Source organism: Neltuma alba, unplaced genomic scaffold (assembly GCF_004799145.2).
Source record: "Neltuma alba isolate B1F8T4 unplaced genomic scaffold, ASM479914v2 tig00010245_pilon, whole genome shotgun sequence".
In the NCBI taxonomy this organism is placed as follows: Eukaryota; Viridiplantae; Streptophyta; class Magnoliopsida; order Fabales; family Fabaceae; genus Neltuma; species Neltuma alba.
In genome coordinates this window covers 154,522-160,629 of record NW_021635173.1, presented here as the reverse complement: position 1 = coordinate 160,629, position 6,108 = coordinate 154,522, and positions in this window count along the sequence as shown.

Genomic DNA, 6,108 nt, shown 5'->3' with positions numbered 1-6,108 from the left:
ACAATGACGATTTCTTTAACTTATGTTCTAAGTAACCATCCTAATAAAAGCAAGGGAGATGATTTTGTTGCTAGTATTTGAAGGTTGAGAGATCTGTTTACCTCTAATTGAGAGACTTCTAAACTAGATAGCATAAGCATATGGGCTGGTGAGAAAGGGGAGTAGATCCTCTCATCATCGGTTTTCTCCTCATCCTTTGTCATCTCTAAATCTCATCCATCTAATAGATTTGACAACAGAAAAAGAGACACATCATGGGACTTTTAAAATCGCATTGAACCGTCTGTTTTCTTATAAGCCTCACCATCCATTCAATTCCACATTTTTCCAAATCCCTAACAGTAGCAATCATTCATTCTCCTTCCTTGTTTCCGTCAAAGTTCAAACAACATGGGCAACGCGAATAGGTGCTCTATCGTTACTCTCCATGAGGCACTATGAGAGGATCTCCATTGCTGTGCTTAAAGCATTTTGTTGGTTAGGTATGAATGTCACAACTCTTCCTCCATATTTTCACCCTTCTGTGCAGGATAGAGTTGAAGTTGTAATCTTTTTGCACTCTGCTTCTTCTTATTCTTATTTTTTCCCTTCTATTTAATTAATTGCTATGTATTAAATTAACATGAACTTGAATTATTAATTTTGTTGAGGTAGATGAAAATAAGAAGTAATAATTTTGAACTTGTCGGTAATTGACCTTTCTTTGGACTTTGTACCTAGTAATAATGTTAACTGTATGATCAATTTCTATAAGTTCAATATATTACCTATTTTCATATCAATGATAAATGGTATCTAGTTGATTTTCCTGAATATGGGTATGACTTACTTCCATATATACTTACTTCCTCCATATTTTCTATGTTAAAGATTACATTCCTTTACTACATGCAATTGAGATGGTCACTGATATATGTATGATGGGGGACGAATTAGTATGATTCCTGAATAGCATTGAGTGTGCTAGACTTTGGGTAGAATGATCTCTTTGAATTCTTACATCTCACTGGTTTATAGTTGATGGAATAATACACTTTTTATCTCTCTAGTCTTTCAACCTTGCAAATGTATCAATTTGGTTAGCCTTGATTCAAATTATTGCATGTCAACCGCCTAGTTCTCACATTGTCACAATCAAGTTCCATTCTTTATTGCCTCTTTCAGTGTGAATGGATAATGTAAATATAGCACTAAAACATATGTATTCTAGTAATGTGACACTGATTTGCATCAATTAAAATAGCTCTTGGGTTGATGCGTTTTCAATTCTGGTTTTTAAGTGTTATGTTGATTAGAAATTCTTCAATATGGATTTGATGACATTTTGTTTAGTTGATATTTTGAGTTTATTTATTTTCTTTGTCATTCAAGCTTTTCAATATGTTCCCCTGCCCCCAAATAAAATAAAAAAAAGAATGATTGTGCAGGTATATTTATTGTTTTTTTAAGATAGAGTATATCACTAGTTGTGAGCAGATCATAAGATTTAAGGGGTAAAAACTAATTCAAAGTTTGTAATCTTTTTATGGGTATTTTCACTCATTTGTGAGTAGAATTCATTAATATGTGCACGGCTTAGCAAACAAAGAAATCATTCTAGAAATAAATTGCTCAAGTTTCCAATTAAGGGGGGAATTTCTTTGTATCTTCAAGTGGAAATTGTCAATATTCTAATTTGATTTTATTATGTTCGTGTAGTATCTTTTTGATTCATTGAAAGGAGGTTTATTAATGAAAACATGCTATATATTAAACAAAACACAATTTTCTTCCATAGTTAACAAAATAGAACTTGTTGTCACATGAAAGAAAATACAATTTGCTACCATGTCATACAAAATATAACTTGGTGGATTGAAGGACTGAATTATTGGAATTTGAATTCTCATTGTAGGTAGTGGCTACTATGTCCTCCATGCTAACTAAATATTGCTGAAGCTATCAAAAAATGGACTTTCACCTTTTAGGGATTGATTGGAAATTGCTGAAGTTTTAGAAGACAAACATTCATCTACTAGAGACTATTTGGACACTATTGATGCTATTCTAGTACATTGACCTTCACCTAACAAGAAAAAGGAAGAAAGAAAAGCAGTGGAAATATTAGTAGAGGGTCATAAAAAGTTGTGTATATGATTTACTAGAAAGTGTATTAGAGAGTGACAATTGTATTTGGCATCCAAATGTAGTATTCACATTGATTTTAATAAAAATGACATTTTCCCCTTAACTTGTGCACATTTCCATCTTTGCTCTTGTATTTTTTTATTTTTACTTGACAACAAAAATTCTTCTTCTTCCAATACTTCCAATGATGGTGTTGGACAATCTAAGGGAGCTTATAAATTACAAAAAAAAAACACATATTATTAACACTGAAAAGCATCATACATCTAACTTTTTGATACATACTAACAAAACAAGTCATAAAGGACATTTACTTTTTTGATATAAAAACTCACCATCAATATGTTGGTGAATGATTGCACTTAAAGTAGTGCTTGCAGTGGTTGTGGCGCAGAACATGACATTAGAGCATCATATTGCTCACTTCTTACCTTATTTAGAGACCTATTTATCTTTCTAAGACGCTCATGAAAATTCTTAAATCTTTTTTTCCTTCTTAGTTTCATCTCTCTTTTAATTCCCGTAGGCTGTTTACACTGTAGCTCTATCTTCTTTTTTTTCCTCGGTTTCCCTCTTCTTTCGTACTTTTATCTTTTTCCTGTTTGTTGCCATCATTTGAATTCCTTAGTCTTAAACAAAAGTCTCTTGCTTCTTTATGAAGTTCTATAATAGAGTGGTACACAAAAGCAGAAGTCTTTGGGCAATCAGACATTTGAACTGCTAACTGTATCATCATATGACATAATTGTCTATATGTTTATGTGCTTTGAAGCTTAGGATCCACTAGTATTTCATTTCCTTGAATATCTTGTATCACATATCTCTTGTATCTTTGGTCTATCTTTTCAAAATATATTTTCTAGTAGTTTCCTCACTTCATTTACCTCATATTTTTAAAGCCTGACAGCATAATATCCTGATAGATTCAAAATGCCTACAACTGCATGATACAGAATCATCCTCAGGATCAAATGTCAATGTCCACTTTTTGTCTTCACTAACCATGGTACCAGTATATGTGAACAATGGACCTTTCTCATCTTGAGAGGAAATACATGTGGCAAAAAAAGATCTAATTGTTCTTAGAACAATTCTAACATTGAGGCGGTGTAAATATCAGCAAGTTGTCGCAACATATGCGAACTTTGGACTATCAATCGTGGTTTTTTCCCCTTGCATCAAACTCACATTTTAATTAATTATACTCTTATCTACAACAACCTTCTCAAAATGCTTGAAAAATTGATTAATATCAACACCTGGGTCTTGTATTCTTGATATCTGTATTAACACTTTCACTTATTTGTGTGCTACGCATATCCAAAGTAATAGAGTACTTCTTATAACACCATGCCCATTTCTTCTTGGTTTCATATATGGACTTCAACCATGAGTTGTCTTCCAAATTGAATGATGATGATGTTAAAGTAACCCATGCTTCTTCACATTGTGATTCATCTTCAATAGTAAACATATACTTATTGAAGTCACGCATGATATGTGAACCACCCTTCATCTTGTTTCCTAAATGTTTTATTTCATTTTGCTCAATATGAAATGTGCATAATGCATGTTTCACTTCAGGAATAACTTCACGTAGTGCTCTTACCATTGCTTGATCTTGGTTAGTAAAAATTGTTGCGGGTCTTTTTTGCTTGTTTGCTTTTAGGAAAGTCTCTAACAACCACTTGAATGATTTTGTGATTTCATCATACAACAAAGCTGCACAAAAAATTACAATTCTTTTATAATGATTGAGACCTGAAAATATGGCAAGAGGCCTATGATTACAATTTGTGCAGTATATGGTATCCAATAAAATTACATCTCTAAGATAAACATAATCTACAAGCATACAAGCATTAGCCTAAAAAATATTTGTAATTTGATTTTCCATATCAAGTTGGTATGAATGATAAATTGAAGGGTTTCTCAATAATCTACTCCTTAAAATAGTTCAATAAGTATCCAACTTCCCCATCTTTCATACCTTTTCGTCATTTAGCCTTCAAATAATTTTTCATATAAACTTGAGTGAAACCAAGATTAGCTCGCCCACCTGCTTGCTTACTCATAAGGTCAAATATTTCTTTTCGTTTAAGTCCAGCATCTTGAGCCAAATCAATCTCATCTACTTGCACATTACTTATTTTCCTTTGAGACCTCATCATATGCATGGTTCCTTGAAGATGTAATAGGTGGTTATGCTCTTCTATAAGGCTAATGATCTTGAATTTACCTTACACTAAATTAACTGTCATCCTAGCTTTACAGTTGGTCCTAGTTTCAAGATGATGATTGGTTGCCAAGTTATATGTTTTATTTGGTCTTCGTTCACCCTCGTTTGAACACACATGTCTATATGCAATGATTGTCTTTTTATCTTTTTTACTCTTTGTTGGCCCATATTTCCTCGCACTAAAGCCTACTCTGTAGGTATATTCATTTCAAAACTTCTATGCCTCCTCTAGATTATCAAACTATTTTCCTAATCTAAGAGTCAAATAAGCTTCCATAGATTGAAACCTGTAAAATAAATTTATGCAAAACATATAATAAAAACTTCTAATAAAATTTGAAAATATATAAATTTAAAAACATCTTAACAAATTAAACATATAAAGCTATGATCCAAAAAAACACGCATGCAAAAAAATTTTATAATAGGTGCAACAAAATGAAAAAATATCTAAATAGAGATAAGTTTGCATTTAAAAAAGATACTATCTACTGTTTGGAAAAAAAACAGAGAGAGAGAAAGAGTTATTTTTGCCTTACCCCTCTTGGAATGAAGACGAAGCCACTGAAATGAATATCTATTTCATATGATGAAGTCAGCAAAATGAGAATGAATGTCGAAGGTTTCCTCCAAATTCGATGATGGAATAATGGGAATGTTTCCCGCCAAGCTGAAATTAGGAAGTAGTGAAAATTTATGGTCAGAATCACAACACTTGGATAGTAAGGATTCATTTTTAATAGCTTAGTGTTGTGGTGCATTATAAGCTCTTAGATCACTTGACTGGACAAGATTTAGAGATGATGAGGGAGGAGGAGAAAACCGATGATGAGAGGATCTGCTCCCGATGAGAAAGACATGCTTTGAGGACTTTTCTTCATTACAGCCAAATATACATTGGTTCGACGCATTCAAGTGAGCTCTTAGAGAATATCACTAGATGACAAGACTTTGAGAAGCAATTTCCAGCGTATTAGCAAATAATTATAAGGGAAGTTAATCGACCATGAAAATTTTCAAAGTAAATTGGAAGGCCTTGGATTAGGAAAAGTAGCATTGAGGAATTTGTTTGTATCCAAATTAGGTAGTATAACAATCTTGAAAGTTACTAGTCAAGTAAAGCTAATCATCTTCACTTGAGAAGATCGGAATTTTCAAAATTTTATTGATAATATCAGGTGAGTGTAAAGAGGATTCCAGTTAAAGGAAGTATGCAATACAGGATCAAATACCTGTAGCAAGTTGAATACATTCGTTGAGCCTAATTGCATAGGCCAACAAAAAGGGTGGTTGAGGGGAATTAGTTTACGATACCCTAAAGGAGAAATTTCATTTAAAAATTGATTTTCCTATCGCCAATTTGAATTTATTTTGGTTTTGATCCCTTAAATTTAAAACCAGTGGTTTTAGCCCTAAAAATATCTTATTTTGATTCACCTAGAGATTTTTGGTTTTTGGATCAATGGTTTTTTTCCCCCTAAAATAAGGTTTCAAGGACCAAAACTAATGATTTTAAATTTTAAGGACCAAAATCAAAATGAAATCAAATTTAAAGAACTAAACATAATATTAATTATAAAAATATAAATTATCATCTTGGACATAGCAAAACACAACCCTTATTCTTTTGGATCTTTCTGTATTCTTCCATTTGTTAATTTGATAGTAACAAAAATCAGAATACATAAAACTTAAAATGATATTTAAAATTAAAAATTATATATAATATGAAAAGGAAGAAT